The following is a 19,174-nucleotide window of genomic DNA, read 5'->3' on the forward strand; positions in this document are numbered from 1 at the left end:
AGGGAGCCGAGATGCAGCCACTGCACTCCAGCCTGGGTGACAGATTGAGATTCCATCTCAAAAAAAAAAAAAGAGGTGCGGGAGCTCCCAAGAGGGGCAGGGCGAGGCCTGGTTTCATCACCAGTGAGGTGGGGCTCACGTCCCCTTGTCTTGTCTTTACTGTTCTGTCGGCCTCCACATCCCGGAGGCCCATCGAAACCACTTCCTTGATCACCTCCTTGTCACACTGATGGCGGGCAAGGCTTCTCAGGTCTTGGATCGCGTCTTGTTTGTGTCCAGTGTCTTGTTTGTGTCCAGTGGCCAGAACACTGTCAGTGTCCTATAAAGGTTGGTTGAATAAAAATGATGAATAAAATGTAAAATAATACTCCAGTGAGGGATGGGGAATCTTATGTATACATTATTTATTCATTTATATCTATGTCTTTGTGATACAGATATGAAAGTTCTAAGTTAATGGTGGGATTTCAAGTGGGCAGGGCCGTATAATGCCTGGCACACTGGTACATGGTAGATGCTCAATAAACATCAAATGAATAAATGAATAACAAATGATGAGTAAAGTCTAAATTATCACCTTGTTAGGGGTGAATGGGTAGCATTTTTATTTTTACAGGCCCTAAAGCTTAAAGTAAGAGAATATTTCTCCATACGTCCTGCAGGGATTTTGTAGCAGGACATCAGAGTCTATAGCACTCCTGGATTTATTTCTCATAGATAGTCCCCTCTTAGTCTATAAACCAGAGGGCCCCAGGCCGGCCCCTTTAGAAGGTGCGCTCTGTGCCCCCTGCCCCTTGGCCTGGGCATCAGTGGCCCAGAATTTGGGACTTCAGCTGGGAGAGGGAGAGTCGGCCTCTGCCAAAACACGGGCTGCAGCTGACATCTTCTTTAAACACCGAGAGTGTGCTGGGGGCAGCGCCTTGCCCTGAAAGCCTGAAGTTTATCTAGCTGGAGAAGAGAGGCTGGAGTGTTTACATCTGCTGTGGTCCTGGTGTACACAGAGCTCTTAACACAAAACGTGCTCATTTCTCAACATCGGGCTCCAGCAGAATCTGTCCATCTATGGCAGGTGGAGGAGGAAGTGGGTGAGGCTTGTCTTAGGAGAGGACTCCCTGACACCCACTGGCTGGTTGGGTCACGGGGGAGTCATCCCAGAGCCAGCCTGGATATTGCAGACAGAAGGAACTTGGTGTCTGCTCTGGGTGCTGGCGGATGTGGCAACACGTGCTGTGGCATGGCTGAGGTGAGGACAGGAGTTGGCAAAGGGCCTGCCTGCTGAAAGGCTCCAGTCCTGTGTGTTGTGGTTGGGTCTGTCACTGAGCAGCTGCTCCGAGGCTCAGCCCAGAATTAGAAGAAAGGGTCACATCTCCTCCGTCAGGAGGCTCCTGGACAAGCTGGGTAGCCAAGACCCAGCCTTGCAGAGAGAACTCACCATACCCTTCTGTCAAATGGGTGATGCGTGAGCTTCAAGCTTCAGAGGAGGGAGGAAGAGGTCTTTAGGGGTGGCGGAGAGTGAGCTTGAGTGGCTCTGGGAGGTCATGAGGGAGGGGACATGGGAATGAGCCCCAATCCTGAGAGAAAGGTCAGAGTAGCCTGGGGGAGCCAAGGGTTCCTTCAGGAGGGTAATGAGAGATGCAGCAAGTATAAATCTTGTCACAACCCCAGGAGTGCAAGAAACGTCCTCTTTCTTTATACCCTGAAAAGCAACTTGATCTTGACTCTGAGTCCTCATCTCGTCCACTGGCAGGGAAATCCAACTTATTACTCCTGGGCTCCCACTATCCCCCTCCTGGTGCCGTCCATAGTGCCAGGGCATCTGGGGTGTGCCTTTACTGGTCATTAATCTACACAGGTCACTTTGGAGATGCCTGCTGTCCATTTCTGCAGGGTTCTTGAGGAAGGGGGTGGGGGCTGTTGTTTCTGAGACAATCCTGGGCCCTGGGAGTTTGGCGCTTAGCTGGGCATTGGGTCCTGGAGGCCCAACTTCCCAGAGCTCCTCTCCTTCTCCCATCTTGGCCATTCCTCTCAGGGCATTGCTAGGGGGAGGAACTGAACACCCACTTCTCCTGGCCCCACGGTCCTCTCTTCTCCCAGCCCTCTCTGGAAGTCCTGCTTCGTTAAAAATTCAGCTTCTTCCCCCAAATCCCACCATCCTTCATGCTCTTTCATGATGTCTTTGATAAGACCCAGAATACTGGCAACCAAAAAAACCATTCTGCTTTCCTCCAGGACATGCAGACCTTTCATCTTCAGACCTTACTAAGAAGGGAGAAAAATATTTGCCTTCCATCCCTGGAGCATGGCAAAGAAAGGCAGGAAAAACTAAAGCTAGGTTTCCATATTAAAGCTTTGGAATATCCATTTCCTGCCCAGAGATGAGCCTGGAGAGGGAGAGTGAAGTCTGATGGAGAGAACCTTGAATGCCCTTTCTGGGGCCCCTTGTCTGAGGCCATCTTACCAGTCCTTCAAGGACCCCTCAGATGCTACCTGCTCGAGGATGCATGTGACCTTTGGGTCAAACGACTTTCTTTTTTAAATTATTATTATTATTATAAAATTAGATACAGGGTCTCCCTGTGTTGCCCAGGCTGATCTTGTACTCCTGGGCTCAAGGTCCTCCTGCCTCGGCCTCCCAAAGTGCTAGGATTACAAGTGTGACCCACTGCGCCAGTCCCCAGATGGCCTTCTTGACCACTGATGTTGCCCCTGGGGTGGTACACTTGGGGTAATTTGCAAAACATTTTTTCCCTGCCCATATCATAGTAGGGGAGCTGACATGAGCCCATCCCAGGCTTGGCTGTGTTTGAAATTACAGTTGACTAGTTCTCATGATATCAATTTAGGTTGCTCCAGTTCAATTCCAGTAAAATGACATCATAAAGCTGGGGGATTTGGAAGACTCCCTGACCAATGGAATACAGCAATAAAGTAAGGTGTTACATGCCTTCAATTCATGTTGGAATACCACCTAGTCTTTGCCATAGTTTGTATAAAATTTTTTCACTCAGCCAAAAATGTGTCTGGACCCATATAGGCTTTTCCTTCTATCCCCACTGGTCCAGGTCACCATTATAACCAGATTTGCTGCAATAGCCTCCTCACTACCTTTTGCATTCACTTGCTCTCCTCTACTCCATTCTCCACGTATGCTCACAGTGATCTCTCCAAAAACACAACCTGACCAGGTACTTCCTGCTTTGAGCTCTTCAAAGACTCATTGTTCTCATGGTTAAGAGGAAATAGCCCCGCTCCTTCACCAGCTGGGACGGCTCATGCTCCCTCAGGAACCACTTCCCCTTCTTTCCTTTAGAAACAGAACCTCCCTGCCTGTTAGCTGTCACCTGGCTGACCAGCTAAAGTCTGCATTTCCAAGACTCCCTTCCAAGCTACATGTGGTCACATGATTAAGATCTGGCCAATGAGATGTGGGCAGAAGTCACACACACACACACACACACACACACACACACACACACACACACACACAACTTCACAGTCTCATCTTTAAAGAGGGAGCTGCTGACTCCCCACTTCCTACTGGCGGGCAGTGGCAACAACAGGGGCTTCCATCTTGAATCCACAGAGGGAAGCTATATCGAGGATGGCAGAGCCTGGGGAGGTCTCAGGGCTCTTATGTGAAAAAGAAAAAGGAAACAGGTTGGGCATGGTGGCTCATACCTGTAATCCCAGAATTTTGGGAGGCCGAGGCAGGTGGATCACCTGAGGTCGGGAGTTCAAGACCAGCCTGACCAACATGGAGAAATCCCATCTCTAATAACAATACAAAAAATTAGCCAGGCGTGGTGGTGGGCACCTGTAATCCCAGCTACTTGGGAGACTCAGGCAGGAGAATCGCTTGAACCCGGGAGGTGGTGGTTGCAGTGAGCTGAGATTGCACTCCACCCTGGGCAACACAGGGAGACCCTGTCTTGCCTGTTTTTCGAAACTCCGTCTAGAAAAAAAAAATAATAAAGGAAACAAAACAAAAAACTTCTCTCTTGTTTGAGGCACTGCATTTTACATCTTGGGGACCCTTTATGATGGCATGTAACTCTAAATAAACACTAGCCTTCAAGAACTTCTTTGATGCTTCCACAGGTTAACTATTTTTGTTCTACATTCTAATAGCATTCCTGTGCTTTTTTTCTTGTTAACATCCTGATCCATCACATGTATTCAAAGGGTGTTTTCCCTACCATACTAGGAAATCCACAAAGCCAGGAATGATGTCTCCCTTGATGACAGCCATATCCTCCCTGTCCTCCACTGTGATTGGCTCAATGATAACTTCTAATTAAATAAATGAATGGTGCGCCGATGAATGAACACACTGGAACAACTTGGATATGATACCATGCATACTTTTTGCTGTAAGTAACAGTAACTTAAACAAATATCTTTCTCACATAACCAGGCATCTGGAAATAGGTGATTCCGTGAGAAACAGCTCAGTGATGTCAAAAGCTCTTTGGGAACTTTGATTTTTCTTGGCCTTCCCCTCATAGCTGCAAGAGGGCTGCAACAGCTCCAACAATCTTGTCTTTATCTAACTGCACTCTCGTCCCAGGAAAGGAGCAGGAAGGAAAATAAGTCTCCTTCTAGGCTTCTCTCTTTTGGTCAGGGAGGAAAGCCTTCCCCAGGATTCCCCCCAGCAGATGCCCCTCACATCTAATTGGCCAGAACTAGGTCACATGACCACCCCAGGCCACATGGGAAGCTGAGAAAGGGAACTTCTTCCTTCTTCAGGACCCAGTGGGAATAAACCAGTTCTAACAGCCCTTGCCCCTCCTTGCCCAGGTGGTCCCATGTGGGAAGCCCTAGGGACAATGGGGTATCACGATGTGGTCACAAATAAAAAGCCATGCCTTGTGCTTGATGCTTGCTGGAGGATATCACATTCTGTCTCTTGAAATTCTCTCCCTTGACACTGGCCCACCCAGCCTTTCCCTTGACTCTGCCCATAAGCTCACCTGTTTCAGTGCAATCAGTGATTGTTATCTCTGTGGTTACAGCGTCGCTACTATTTACTGAGCACCAGCCACGTGCCTGGTGACTGAACAAGTTGCATAACCTCTTTGTGCTTCCTTTTCCTCACCTGTAAAATTTGTACTACCTCATGGGATTGTTATGAGATTAAATTAGTTAATACAGACAAAGTGCTTACAACAGTACCTGACACAAAGGGCTAAATAAGCATTTGCTGTTGTGAATTGTTTATATCCTCATTTCACAGATGGAATAAATAACACGTCCAAGGTCACACAGTCGGGGGAACCAACAGTGAAAGCCTGGTTTCTCTGACTCTAGAGCCCACAGCCTTTCTTCTCTTGCTGCCAGGCCTTGCTGTGTTTGCAAGTTTCTCCTCGGTGTCTCAAAGGTGGGATGTCTTGCCACAGACACTATTTACTAATTCATTAATCCACCTCCTCCTGGAAGCCTTCCAGGGCACTTGCTCTCTGCCCCTTGCTGGCTCTGGGAAGGCCCTTCTGGAGAACATGAGAAGCTTCCTCTTGTCTCTTCTGGAGGGCTGGGAAATGTAGGTCCTGCCCGCTATTGTGGTCAGCTGCAAAGACACAACGTCATCCTCCAGAGATGCCCAGTCCTGATGAGGACACTGAAGTCCAGGAAAGGCACTCCCTCCAGGTCAGACAGCCAAGTACTAGGGGAGCCACAACTGGATCTCAGGCCTCCAGGCTGACTGCCCAGCACCCATTCCCTGCTCCGGGCTTCCTCCGTGTGAGCATTTTGCAGAGACAGCGACTCATCCAAAGGAGACCCTTACTCACAGTAGGGCCAAGAATGGGGCTTGCCTGGGAGATCCTGGCCTGAGCATTACAGGGGAGACCATGCCTTACTCATCCCTGACCCTCCACTCCCACTCTGGCTCCTACGTGGGCCCAGCCTCATCCCCTGCAGAGATATGCAGACTGTAGCCTAAGTGCAGGAGTGCCTGTAATACACAGATTATGACACTAGAGGCCGGGCGCGGTGGCTCAGGCCTGTAATCCCAGCACTTTGGGAGGCTGAGATGGGTGGATCACGAGGTCAGGAGATCGAGACCATCCTGGCTAACACGGTGAAACCCTGTCTCTACTAAAAATACAAAAAATTAGCCGGGCGTGGTGGCGGGCGCCTGTAGTCCCAGCTACCTGGGAGGCTGAGACAGGAGAATGGCGTGAACCTGGGAGGCAGAGCTTGCAGTGAGCCGAGATCATGCCACTACACTCCAGCCTGGGCCACGGGGTGAGACTCCGTCTCAAAAAAAAAAAAAAGAAAGAAAAACAAACGACACTAGAGGGCAGCCTCACTGCTTTAATCCTAGAGACCACAAAGGCTTTTAAGAAGCCTCCACCAGATTGATGATGATGATGATGATGATAATGATGGTGGTGATGGTGGTGGTGGCGGCGGTGGCGGTTGAGGCTACTATGTATTGAGGCAAGATGATATATCATCTCTAACCAGCAGGTCTTCTGTGCATACCATGTTCTGCTGTGTTCTGAATTGCAGAAAATGTACCACCTCCATCCAGTTACCCAAGCCTGAAACCTGGGCATCACCATCAGCTTCTTCCTCCTTCCCTCTCTCCACTCTACCACCTACTCCCATCCATTCTATATCCTAAATCTTGTCGCATCCCCATCTCTCCAGGCCCACAGTTTGTCCTTCTCCTCCAACTTTCCATTCAATTTACAGAAAGCCCCAGTCTCCTGCCTCAGGCCCTCATGCAGGCCAGCGGCTCCTGAACTTTGCTGCACATTGGAATTTCCTAGAACTTCCAAAACTCCAGCTGCCCACGCCACACATCAGACCAATTAAGTCAGGATGTCTGGGGGTGGGAACCAGGTATCGGTACTTTTTTTTTTTTTGAGTCAGAGTTTTGCTCTTGTTGCCCAGGCTGGAGTGCAATGGTGTGATCTCGGCTCACTGCAACCTCTGCCTCCTGGGTTCAAGCGATTCTCCTGCCTCAGCCTCCCGAGTAGCTGGGATTCCAGGTGCACACCACCACCCCGGCTAATTTTGTATTTTTAGTAGAGATGGGGTTTCTCCATGTTGGTCAGTCTAGTCTCAAACTCCTGACCTTAGGTGATCCGCCAGCCTTGGTCTCCCAAAGTGCTGGGATTATAGGCACGAGCCACCATGCCCGGCTATGCATCAGTACTTTTTAAAGCTCCCCAGGTTGTTCCAGTTTGCAGCCATGTTTAGGCATCACTGTGCTCTCTCTCTGAGACCCTCTTCCACGTCCTTTTAGCTGGGCAACTCGATAATCAGGCAGGTCTCTAACATTGCTGCCAAGCCTGAACAGCACAGAGCCATCGACTGCTCCTCCCCACAGCCACACTTAGTACGCTGCATTGTGACTGCTTCTTCAAACACCTGCCTCCCTACCGTCACCACCAACTGCCCTCCCTCCACTGAGAGAAAGGATTGGGCTCCCTGATGCATGTGTGTGCAAACACGGGAATGGAACAAATCTTTATAAGAACACAAGAAGTGAGTTTTATTATTCTTAGCAATTTTGAATTTTGCCCCAGGTTTTTGTTTTTGCAGTGATCTGTTTACAGTGTTTAAAGCATAAAGAGATACATTTTCTTTTCAAATACAGATGTAGATATAAAAACACCTGTACTTAATACTCTCAAAGCCATTTTGTTCTATTTTCTACTTGAAATTTCCAAGCTGTGGCTAATCCTTACCCACGGACCTTGACACTGTGGAAAATACCCCCCAATGCTTATGATGTATGGAAAACCAAAACCAAAAAAACAATTTTAACCAGGAGGTGAAAGCAGGGGCAGATGGGCTGAGTTAACCCACAAGTGTCTGTGGCTGGGGGTCCTGCCTGTGCTGGGGTAGGGGTAGGCAGTGGATACAGGGTTTATCTCAAGGGGCTGGAGCCCAGTATTGTCTCTCCTATAGGGGCTGTACAGGTCAGTGTCCCATTTTACAAAGGAAGAAACCCAGACAAAAGGCTAAATGAATTGTCCAAGATCCTATTACTAATAAGTAAGAGAGGGAAAATTCAAACTTGGCTTTAACTGACTATCCATATTCTTTCTACTATATCAGGATGGATCAAAGTTCCAGAGCTGGCTGGGTGCGGTGGCTCACGCCTGTAATCCTAGCACTTTGGGAGGCCGAGGTGCCTGGATCACTTGAGGTCAGGAGTTCAAGACAAGCCTGGCCAACCTGGTGAAACCCTGTCTGTGCTAAAAATACAAATATTAGACAGACATGGTGGTGTGCACCTGTAGTCCCAGCTACACAAGAGGCTGAGGCAGGAGAATCCCTTGAACCTGGGAGGTGGAGGGTGCAGTGAGCCGAGATGGTGCCACTATACTCCACCCTGGGTGGCAGAGCAAAACCCTGTCTTCAAAAAAAAAAAAAAGAAAGAAAAGGCTGGGTGCAGTGGCTCATGTCTGTAATCCCAGCACTTTGGGAGGCTGAGACAGGTGGATCACTTGAGGTCAAGAGTTTGAGACCAGCCTGACCAACATGGTGAAACCCCCTCTCTCCTAAAAATACAAAATTAGCTGGGCGTGGTAGCAGGTGCTTGTAATCCCAGCTACTTGGGAGGCTGAGGCAGGAGAATTGCTTGAACCTGGGAGGCAGAGGTTGCGGTAAGCCGAGATGGCGCCACTGCACTCCAGCGTGGGCAACAGGAGCGAAACTGTCTCAAAAAAAAAAAAAAAAAAGTAAAAAGTTCCACAGCTGCTTTCACTTCACTCTTTAATTTTGCTTAATTTAATCTTTATCAAATTGATATATTTATATAGTTTAAGAAGTCAAATAATACCATAAGACTAATAGCAATAGAAAGTTTTCTCCTCTAATACTTCCCTAATCTTGATTCCTGTCCCCAGAGGCAATTGATTTCAATTCTTTTAGTCATTTTTTCTGGAATTTATATCTATATGTCTTAACATAATAACATGATTATTTAATTTTTCTTTAATAGTTAAAATTTTTTTTTTTTTTTTAAACAGAGTCTCCCTCTGTCACCCAGGCTGGAATGCAGTGACGCGATTATAGCTCACTGCGGCCTTGAACTCCTAGGCTCAAGCAATTCTTCTGCCTCAGCCACCTGAGTACCTGAGACTACAGGCATCTGCCACTGCACCCAGCTAATTTTTTTTTCTTTTTCTTTTTTTTTTTTTTTTTGTTTTTTTTTGAGACGGAGTGTCGCTCTGTCCCCCAGGGTGGAGTGCAGTGGCGCGATCTTAGCTCACTTCAAGCTCCGCCTCCCGGGTTCATGCCATTCTCCTGCCTCAGCCTCCCTAGTAGCTGGGACTACAGGCACCCGCCACCACGCCCGGCTATTTTTTTTTTTTTTGTATTTTTAGTAGAGACGAGGTTTCACCGTGTTAGCCAGAATGGTCTTGATCTCCTGACCTCGTGATCCACTCGTCTCGGCCTCCCAAAGTGCTAGGATTACAGGCGTGAGCCACCGCGCCCGGTCATTTTAAAAAATGTTTCGAAGAGATGAGGTCTCAGTATGTTGCCCAGGCTGGTCTCGAACTTATGGGCTCAAGTGATCCTCCCACCTCAGCCCCCTAAAGTGCTGGGATTATAGGTGACGCCACCATGCCTGGCCTTACTTTTTTCTAGTTTTAATGGCTTTGATCAGCATATCCTTCATTTGAAGTCTCTACTTTTCAGAATTTATTAAAATTTCCACAAGTACATGACTACTTTTGGTAAACTTTCCATGGGCATATGAAAAGGATATATATTTTGTATTCGTGGTGTTAAAAATTATTATTATTATTATTATTTTAATGAGATGGAATCTCGCTCTGTTGCTGAGGCTGGAGTGTGGTGGTGCGTTCTCAGCTCGCTGCAACCTCCACCTCCCAGGTTCAAGTGATTCTCCTGCCTCAGCCTCTTGAATAGCGTGGGCTACAGGCATGCACCCTCATGCCTGGCTAATTTTTGTATTTTTTTAGTAGAGACGGGGTTTCACCATGTTGTCCAGGCTGATCTTGAACTCCTGACCTCTCAAACTCCTGACCTCGAGCCATCCGCTCACCTTGGCCTCCCAAAGTGCTGGGATTACGGGTGTGAGCCACTGCACCCGGCCAAAAATTCTAAATGTACCTATTAAACTGAGTTTATTGATTTTATTGCTCAATTCTCTATACATGATTATTGTTTGCTTACTTGATATATCAAGTTTTGAACATATATATTAAAATGTCCAACTATATTGCTTTATTAATTTTGTCTGCATTTCTAGGAATGTTTACCTTATATATTTGGCTGCTACGTTATTTGGTACATAAAGATTTCTAGCTTTTCCTAAGGTTTTTCTTTTCTTTTTTCTTTTCTTTTTTTCTTTCTTTCTTTTTTTTTTCTTTTTCTTTTTTTCTAGACAGGGCCTGGCTCTGTAACCCAGGCTGGAGTGCAGTGGTGCCATCTTGGCTCACTGCAACTTCCACCTCCTGGACTATAGATGCATGCTGCCACTCCCAGCTAATTTTTGTATTTTTTGTAGAGACACAGTTTTGCTATGTTGCCAGCCTGATCTCAAACTCCTGAGCTCAAGCAATCCACCCATCTCGGCCTCCCAAAGTGCTGGGATTACAGGCTTCAGCCACGGCTGCTTTTCCAAAGGTTTTTAAGTTACATAATATACTTTGTCCAGTTTCATGCTTTTGTTTTTCTTCTTCTTTTTTTTTTCTTTTTTCTTTTTTTTTGAGACAGGGTCTCACTCTTCACTTAGGCTGGAGTGCAGTGGCGCGATCACAGCTCACTGCAACCTCCACCTCCTGGGCTCAAGCGATTCTCCTGCTTCAGCTTCCTGAGTAGCTAGGACTACAGGCTCCACCATGCCTGGCTACCTTTTGTATTTTTGGTAGAGATGGGTTTCACCATGTTGCCCAGATGGTCTCAAACTCCTGGGCTCAAGCAATCCTTCTGCTTTGACCTTGAAATATGCTAGGATTACAGACCTGAGCCACCATGCATGGCCTTTTCATGCATTTTATCTTGTCACATTGATACTAATGTTGTGATTCTGATTTTTTTTTGTAGGCTGCTTTTGCTTGGTATCTCTTTGCCTATTCCTTTATTTTCAACTTTCCTTTTTCACTTTGTTTTTGGTACATCTTACATTAACCACATATAGCTAGATTATTTTTCAATGCAACTGACAATCTCTTGAATAGGTGCATAAACCCATTCATATTTGTTGTAGTAACTGAAATACTTTTCTTCCTTTCATCATGTTTTACATTTATGCTTTATTTTGTGCAACATGGTTCTTTTCTTTTTATCTCATTCTTTCCTTTTTTTTTCTTGGTCAAATTCTAGAATACCTGCTTTTGAGTTTCTAACCACCTTAAAGTTTTAGTTCTCTAATAATACATAAAAATTAAATAGCTACATTTTCCCCAATAAGATATTTTACTTACTTTTTATTTTTCAAGGTAAGTAAAATTTTTAGAAAGTTTTGTGTTCCCTATTCTCTCCTCTTCTCCACTTAAGGTCCTGGGTTTCATTGATATCATTTAACTTCTTTAGTCTCGGAGTATTTTTTTGTTTTGTTTGTTTTTATTTTTATTTTTTGAGATGGTGTCTTATTCTGTTGCCCAGGCTGGAGTGCAGTGGCATGATCTCGTCTCACTGCAGCCTCTACCTCCTGAGTTCAAGCAATTCTCCTACCTCAGCCTCCTTAGTAGCTGAGATTACAGGTGTGCACCACCATGCTTGGCTAATTTTGTGTGTGTGTGTGTGTGTTTTTAGTAGAGATAGGGTTTCACCTTGTTGGTCAGGTTGGCCTTGAACTCTTGCCTCAAATGATCCACCTGCCTCAGCCTCCCAAATTGCTGGGATTACAGGTGTGAGCCACCTCGCCAGGCCTGTTCATTTGTTTTTAGGGAAACATTGTGTTTAATGGTAAAGCTTAGCACACCCCAGCACCAGGAATGGCATGGAGTCGCAGCAGCAGGGACAGGCAGGTGATCCCCACAGAGCCTCACACGGCGAAGAGGATGAGGAAGGTAACCATCAAACGGAACAGCCCCGTGGCCTCAGACAAGGCAAAGCCCAGAATGGCATAGGAGAAGAGCTACTGCTTGAGAGGTGGCTTCCTGGCATAGCCAATGATCTAGCTGCCAAACACAGTTCCAATGTCAGCCCCTGAACCAGCCACACCAACTGTGGCTGCCCCAGCACCAATCAACTTGGCTGCTGTGTCAATGTCCCCAGAGACAACACTGGTCTGGAACTTCTGTCTGGCCCCTGGAGTAGGGAGTTGCTGTAGGAAGCTGTTTAGATGAATTCTCTGGGCTATTCAAGAAGGAGGCAGACACAGGCCCGATTAGACCCCTGGTACGACAGCAGATCAGAGCTGGAGAAATGAGTAGTGCCCTGGTGGTCTATATTTTTTCAGTCTCCCAGCTTTAGCCCTTGGTCTCAGCTGTCTTGGAGTATTTTTAAATATGGATTATTTATTCCAAGAGTTCTCACTTAAAAACATATCTATACACACACACACACACACACACACACACACACACACACACACACACACATCTCATACCCAGTCATGTTATCATAATCCATTTAGGTTTTGTGTGTGTGTGTGTGTGTGTGTGTGTGTGTGTGTGTAGAGACGAGGTCTTGGTATGTTGCTCAGGCTGGTCTTGAACTCCTGGGCTCAAGAGATCTTCCCGCCTTGGTCTCCCAAAGTGCTGGGATTACAGGCATGAGCCACCATGCCCAGCCCTAGATTTTTTTAAAAAAATAAATTTTATTGTGTATATTAAGGTATACAAGGTGATATTATGGGATACATATAGATAATAAAAAGGTTACTATTATGGAGCAAGTTAATATATCCATCATCTCAGTTACCTTTTTTTTTGTTTTTATGGCAAGAACAGCTACATCTACTCATTTAGCATGAATCTCATTGACTGTACAATTTTATTACCTAGAGCTCTAAGTAATAAAATTAGATCTACATTTTATTAGATCTACCTACATTTGATCTCTAGACTTCTTCATCCCTCAAGTCTAGTACTTTGTATTCTCTACCTATGTCTTTCCATTTCTTTCTCCCTCACTCCCAGCTCCTGGTAACCACTGTCTGGTTCTCTATCTTTGTATATTTCAGTTTTTAAAATGACTCCATATATAAGTGAGATCATGTAATATTTTTCTTTGTTTGGCTTATTTCACTTAGTGTAATATTCTCCAGGTTCATCCATGTTGCGGCTAATGGCAAGATCTTGTTCCTTTTTAGGGCTGAATATATGTGTATATATATATGTTGTATACATGTACCAGTTTCTTTCTTCATTCATCTGTGGACAGACACTTGGGTTGTTTCCATATCTTGGCTATGGTGAATAATGACACAGTGAACATGGGAGTGCAGTTATCTTTATGAGGTGGTGATTTCACTTCCTTTGTGTATATGCCCAGAAGAGGGATTGCTGAGTCCTATGGTAGCTGTATTAGTCCATTTTCACATTGCTATAAAGAACTTCCAGAGACTCAGTAATTTATAAAGAAAAGACGTTTAGCTGACCCACAGTTCCACAGGCTGTACAGGAAGCATGGCTGGGGAGGCCTCAGGAAACTTACAATCATGGCAGAAGGCAAAGGGAAAGCAAGCACGTCCTACATGTCTGGAGAAGGAGGAAGAGAATGAAGGGGAGGTAGTAGACACTTCTAAACAACCAGATCTCATGAGAACTCACTCAGTATCACACGAACAGCAAGGGGAAAACCCTCCCCCCATGATCCAATCACCTTCCACCAGGCCCCTCCTCCAATGCTGGGGATTACAATTTGACATGAGATTTGGGGAGGGACACAAATCCAAACCATATCGGTAGCATTCATTTAGATTTAACTATATCTATTGCTCACTACTGTTTTCTCTTTGTCTTCCCCCATCTTGAAATTTCTGCTCTGATTTAAATTGCCATTTGGGGCCAGACACAGTGGCTCATGTTACAGGATCCTTGAAGGTGCCGCTTCGCCAACCAGAAACCTCTGTGGCCGGTGGCGCCTTTGCCTGAGTTTTGCTTGGGCCCACTGGGCTCCTTCCATGTACTTGGCCTGGCAGGCTGCGCTTGACTTGCGCTACTGGCCTGGATCCCATGCCTACCAAGGGCAAGCCAGGCACAGAGCGGTAAAGGGTGCGTGAGTGAGTGAGCATGGGGTCTGGCCACTGCACACAGCCAGGCATGCCAGCGCTGGTGGGGTGGGCAGCTCCAGGCGCCAGCATGGGTGCTGGCTCCCTGCAAGGCTGCAGCTGGACCAGGCATACCACAAGTGGCCTCCAGTGTGGGCACCTGGGAATGCAGTGGTGCCCGGAAGCTTGGGGAATGCCAGGAACCACAGAGCCCCAAACAGGGTGTCACAGCCCTGGCTTGGGGAGCTCCTAGGTCTGAGCTCCCCAAAGGGCTGCAGCTCTTCTCTCCTTCTCGTGGTCCACAATGTGGCAATCCAGGGGGTGGTTGTGTTTCAGCCCTGTTTGTGTTACAGCTCTTTCAGTCCTGCCATTTGGCCGGGTCCCGAGTTCTTGTCCTGTGTCCAGGAAGAATGAGGCACATGGATAATTGGAGGGTGAGCAAGGTGAAGAGGTGCTTTATTGAGCAATAGTGCAGCTCTCAGGAGACCTAAAGTGGGTAACTCCTTTCTGCAGGCAGGTTGTCCCGACGAGTGCAGCTCTCAGCAGAGAGGAGACCTGGAGTGGGTAGTTCCTATCCATAGGCAGGTTGTCCCGATGTCTCTGTGAGTCTGGTTGAGTCCAGGGTTTTTACAGGCTTCAGAAGGGAGGAAGTGTGTGCTGATTGTTTCATGGGTGGCCATGGGTGGGCCTGGAAAAAACACCATTAAGTTCTCGCTCTGGGCTGCCGACTCTACCCAGAACTGACAGCCTGGCCCTATGCTTTAGGCCGTCCATGGCTTGAATGTGGGGCTTCACCAGGGACCTGCCCCTTTCCACCCAGGAGTCTATCTGCCTCCTGCCACCATCTACATGTCATCCATGGCACCCAGGCTGTTCCAGCCGAGGCCTGGCAGGCCAGCAGGCCCAGGCTGAGCCACACTCAGCCCCACCTCAGCCTCCCTCCCAGGCTTGTTTGTGCCCAGAGTCCGGAGGGGGCTGAGGCGGCAGGGGGCTGGCATATCAGCACCATCCAAGCATGCGCACACCTAGCCGGGTCACGAGAGTACCCGGGCTTGGCCACAACTTTGCTCCGTAATTGGAGCAGGCACTGGGAGCAGGAAGACGCCAGGCAGTGGGAGCAGGCACTTCAGAGCCTGCAGGGCAGGGGGCTTCCCGGGCCTCTGAGAGTGCAGGGATGCTTGGGTCTGCAGCTGTGGCTGGGCAGCTGCAGCTGTGCCTGGGAGGGCAGGGCTCCCACCCCGCCAACTCGGAAGGAGGTGGGGCTCCCATCTGTTTTTGGCTCCCACCAGCTCTGTGGAGCACGTAGCCCTGGCTGAGCTACGGAGACGGAGTCTTTCTCTCTGTAGGCCAGGCTGGAGTGCAGTGGTACAATCTCAGCTCACTGCAACCTCCACCTCTCAGGTTCAAGCGATTCTCATGCCTCTGCCTCCTGAGTAGCTGGGATTACAGGCGCATGCCACCACACCTGGCTAATTTTTGTATTTTTAGTAGAGACAGGGTTTCATCATGTTGGTCAGGCTGGTCTTGAACTCCTGACCTCATGATCTGCCTGCCATGGCCTCCCAAAGTGCTGCAGGTTATAGGCGTGAGCCACTGTGCCTGGTCGCATTTTATATTTTTAAAAAACCCAGAAAATCTTATTGGAAGCTTATGTCCCATTGGCCAGAACTGTGTCATCCAGCAAGGGGAGCTGATAATGAGTACATTTTACTCTTCCAGTCTCCATAGTGGAGTCAGAGAAGGGAATGGATGGAAATGGGGCTGAGTAGCCAGCCAACAGCAGCTGCTACATTTCTTCGTCTTGGATTTCGCCTCCACGTCTCTTCTCTTTCCTTTCAGATTCCCACTTCTTTGTGTTTTTGCTCTATACTGCAAGATGTCTCTCTCACAATATCTTCCAGACCACTGATTCAATTCCCAGCATTTACTGTCTTCTAATGAATCGCTATATTTGAAAGTCATGTATGTTAGTTTGCAAGAATCTTTTTGAGTGTGCTGTGATCACATCTTGAGAGTTCCCATACCCTTTTCCCTCCTTTTTCTTTGAGGTTCTTTTCTGCCTTTCCTACTAGTTCACCTGGGGCTTCCTCCTCCGTGTTACCGAGTCTTCTTAAACAGGTGCGATTTTTCTTTACTTGCTCATGTTTTTTTCCTCTTGGTTCCCACAGGGACAAGGCTGTTGATATTTCTAGAGTAGGGCAAAACCAGTAAGTGCTGGAAGATCATTTACTTTGTGTTCTCCTGGGCCCATGGCGAGGGAAGGGTCTGGCAAACTGTCACTTCTTCACTCTCTCCATCTCACTTGTCCTCAGAGTCTCACAGCCAGCTAGGATCCATCAGTCAGCAAGTGCCGTTTCCCCTGCTCCACAGACGTCAGGTGGGTAGGGCAGGCCCCCAAGGATCACGCACAGTCTGCAGCAGAAGCAGCCCCTCCCCGAGAAGAGTTCTGCTGGTGGGGTCATCTCCAGGCACCAGAAATTCCGTGCCAACTGATGCCTTCTCTCTGCTGGCCTTTCAGCTCTCGCTCAGGAGACAGAAGCCCCAAACCTGTTCTTGTCCTTGGAGAGGTAGGGGCTCTCCTGGTCTTCAGGTGCACCTCAGGGCTTCCTGATTATGTTACCCAAAGAGTGAGTGAACTGACAGGGTAAGGGAGGTGAGGAACACTGGCATTTAATGCTTCATCATGGGACTTTCAGGATCACTGGAGCCATATTTATATAGGTTTGACTGTTGCTTAATGCCTCCATATTTGCTGTACAAACAGATGTTGTAAATCCAAGTGCATCTTTCCTGTTTCCCAAAACAGGCCTAGCAAGGCTTCTCTGGAGGCATTCTGTCAGTAGTTTGATTGAATTAGATGAGTAGGTTGTGAATAGAGTTCAAACAAAAGGATGGTATAGGAAATAAAAGAATGCATCACATGGTAAGGGCGAGTTTGTTTCAGGCTCAGTTGCGTGATTCGTATGCACATTGTGCTATAGTATATCATACATTTCCGGGTAATGTTAAAAACATATGAGCAATGCTAAGTTAGAGGACGTTCTGGGGGCAGTTGACGTGGCTTCCCGAGAGAGTGAAATTGGAGGGAGTTTAGATCCTTTACTAAAAGAAGTCTATGACCCCTCTAGCTCCAGCTGACTTTAATTACAAGGTACCCTCACAGCAGTTACACTGCGCTATAACTAACCACTAAATAGTAGGTGAAACTGTGCACCCACAGTGAATTTTTCAGCAGCCCCCAGCAGTGGTCTTTACCCAGCCCCCTTACTTCTATCCCCCAGGAATTCAAGGCTGACTTGGTTTCTCTGCAGTCGTTGTGAAATGCTCAGGGCTGTTTGCTCTGGCAGAGTGAGAAACTTTGGGCAAAAAATCTGAGACTGTCTCCTCCTGGGTAAACCTGGGAGAATCCTTCCTGTCTTTTTCTCCACACAGAGTGATTATGATGACCCATGAGAAAGAAAAACAACGGTTTAGTCGACACATGTTGTAACAGAAGATTATATTTTGTTAATGAAGCGCCTTCTGTTTTTTTCTGAACAAGGCTGAGAGGGATTTGGGTGTGTAAGATAGAAAGTGGGTGCTGCCGCTGAGCTGAGCTCAGTAAACAGGAACAAGGAAGTTAAAATGCCCTGAGGGAAAATATAGGAAGTAGGAGAAAGCCAGAAAGTCTGGGAGCAGAGAACTGATGCCTCCCGGAGACCCAACAAGATTGTCATCAAATGGTGACTGAATTTCAGGGGAAGCCTGGGGAAGGACAGAATTCTGCTGAATTCTGCAGAAGTCTTCAGCTGTCAGAAGTCTGAGGTGTGACTGCCAGAGAGTCAGCCCTCATGGCTGAGGGGACAGCTGGCTTCCATGTTTAATGAGCACCTACCTGTGTCCAGCACCCCTAGGCACCCAGACACTGGGGTGGCATCTGGAAGTAAGACGGTTCTTTCCACCCACAGTGCTGACAATCCAGCAAGGAAGGGGGCACTCTCCGAGTAAATCTGCACTTGGAAAGTGCTCTAATATATGAGGTGGAGGTGCTTTGTCAACTGCAAACTGTGAAATCCACCTTTAAGGGCTGCTGGCGTCCCATAGCAACCAGCACATGGCCAGACGCTGTGGTTCGTTTACTGCTGCTCATGAACCAGCAGATCCATGTGTGTTTTTGAATGTAAAAGCCTTCCAGCCCTTCTTTTGCCCACCTTCCTCTATAGCCACAGGCTCAAATCCAGACCCCATTTCAGTGTCCCCTAGTACTCTATCCTTGGTACCCTCAGACTGCCCTGGGAGCACAGCTAACTTCCCTGAGGCTCCCCTCCCCCAGCAGCACCCAACCTTTCCCAGAGCAGCTGCCCTGCCCTCCCGAATGACAGATGGAGCTGCTCGGGGCATGATGCCCGGGCACCGGGGCATCCAACCTCTTCCAGTGTGAGTCAGGCAGGTCTGGTCCAACATCCCATCAGCCAGTGCTCCCCAGCTGCTTCCCCGGAATGCCTGGCTGAACCCCAACAAGGCCAGCCCCTGCAGGCAGATGGCTCTGAGACTCTTCCTCTGTCAAAGCTCTGCAAGATGTCCCAGCACAGTGGCTCATGCCTGTAATCTCAGCACTTTGGGAGTCCAAGGCAGGTGGATCACCTGAGGTCAGGAGTTTGAGACCAGCCTGGCCAACATGGCGAAACCCCGTCTCTACTAAAAATACAAAAGTTAGCCAGGTGTAGTGGTGGGTGCCTGTAATCCCAGCTACTTGGAAGGCTGAAGCAGGAGGATCGCTTGAGCCTGGGAGGCGGAGTTTGTGGTGAGGTGAGATTGCACCACTACTGCACTGCAGCCTGGGTGACAGACAAGAGACTCTGTCCACATCACCCCCCGCCCACAAAAAAAAAAAAAAAAAAAAAAGCCCTGCAAGACCAGCCTGGAGTCTCCTCATCTGGAAGGGCCCCTCTCCTGTGGAGATAAGAGGTGTGAATGGCATTTTCTCAGCCTGCCAGCCACCTGGCATTGGCTACTTACAAGAATCTCTCAACTGGAAAACGTGCA

At 47.8% G+C, this 19,174-nt stretch overlaps 1 pseudogene; it reads right to left on the minus strand.

The window, feature by feature from the left end:
- Window positions 1-11,870: 11,870 nt before the first annotated feature.
- Window positions 11,871-18,376, minus strand: LOC748857 (ATP synthase F(0) complex subunit C1, mitochondrial-like; annotated as a pseudogene).
- Window positions 18,377-19,174: the final 798 nt, after the last annotated feature.

Source organism: Pan troglodytes, chromosome 8 (genome assembly GCF_028858775.2).
Source record: "Pan troglodytes isolate AG18354 chromosome 8, NHGRI_mPanTro3-v2.0_pri, whole genome shotgun sequence".
Lineage (NCBI taxonomy): Eukaryota > Metazoa > Chordata > Mammalia > Primates > Hominidae > Pan > Pan troglodytes.